The sequence below is a fragment of the Callospermophilus lateralis genome, chromosome 6 (genome assembly GCF_048772815.1).
Source record: "Callospermophilus lateralis isolate mCalLat2 chromosome 6, mCalLat2.hap1, whole genome shotgun sequence".
Lineage (NCBI taxonomy): Eukaryota > Metazoa > Chordata > Mammalia > Rodentia > Sciuridae > Callospermophilus > Callospermophilus lateralis.
Window position 1 is genome coordinate 45,490,824 of NC_135310.1, and position 1,603 is coordinate 45,492,426.

The following is a 1,603-nucleotide window of genomic DNA, read 5'->3' on the forward strand; positions in this document are numbered from 1 at the left end:
TTTTATTTCTACAAGTTTTGGTTTGTTTCTTTTCAATGTTTCTATTTCTTTACCGAAGTGATCTTTCATCTCCTGTATTTGCTCTCTTAATTCCTTTCTTATATCTTTTTTTAGTTCATTGAGCATTTTAATAATAGATTTTTTATAATCTTTCACTTCAATATCAGTGGGCTCCTTTGTTTGGGGACTGTGAATTTGGGGTACAGGTTTGCTTGCCTATTTTCTCATGTTTTCAGAGGTATGACACAAGCAAATCAATTGAGATGAATTCTCCATCCTCTTTTTAATGTATGTCATTTTGTGTGTAATTATCTTATTTGTTCTGAGACTTCTCTATATTTTTGATATATGAGTATATTCCAAGAAGTAAGATCTACCATCCCTCTCTGATTGTTACTCCTTGGATCTTGATTGTTGGTTTGAGGGGTTTTTGTTGTGTTTTGTTTTGTTTTTTTCAGCTCAGGAGGGGCTAGAATGTGTGAAGGGTAAGATTCACTGTTGCTTGGTTAAGGTGTGAATATTTCTCAGCAGCAGAATATATACTCTATGATCTTCAAATGTTCCAATCTCTTTCTAGCTAGCCCCTCTTAGAGCGGGGTGGGATCCAGGAATGACACTAATGTCAGCAGCAGATGCACAAACTTAAGACAAATGTCTGGTGTATATTTGGACATCCATAACACTATCATCATATAGGAATGGTCAGGCATCATTTAGAATTAGTACCAACAACAACAAAAAAATCTATAACCTGCATGAGGCATTCAATAGTAGGTATAAACTATATAGTCCAATATACTAATCACAAAAACTTGAATGGGAAAGGAATTACATAATCTATATAATTTATATTATTTAGTGGGATTACAGTTTTTTAGCAATATAAAATAGGGTTAAATGCCAGAAAACTTTTAGAGTTTGAAAAAGTGGTCAGAGGAGAGGTAGGACATAGAGAATAGATGTCAGCAGTAAAAAGAAGGAGAAAATAAGTTAACTGAAAGGAGAGAGAGAGAGAGAAAGAGAGAGAGAGAGAGAGAGAGAGAGAGAGAGAGAGAGAGAGATAGGTGAGGTAAACAGGAAAGTTTCACTGTTACTGGTGAAAGAGAGCAAAAGGGGGTGGGGGAGGGATAGGAGGGCCCAGAAACCAGGTATGAAAAAACTAGCAAAGCAAAGGTCAAAACTGCACAAACACTTGTATAATTGTACCGAACCCAAGATAATCTGGATAAATATTAAGCATAAGTAAAAGAGATATTACTGTGCAAGTAAAGTTATATGAGCAAACATATGTGGGTATGTATATTCAAACCTACTCAAACAGCAAGAGCATATAGACCACACACACACACACAAACATAATCTTGTATAAAGAAAAAAGGTAAATAATATAATGCAATGGAATTATGTTTGGAAAAAAATGAGGAAAATGTTAAAATTTTAAAAGTAAAAAATAATAGGTATATGGAAGAAAAAAGAAATGAAAAGAGAAAACTATCTTAAGGAGAGATAGAGGGCTTGTTTCCACTACGGTGGTCAAATACGTCCACAGGGATGAATTTTCAGTTTGTATATTTGTTTTTGACTCTGTAATTTTGACCACTAT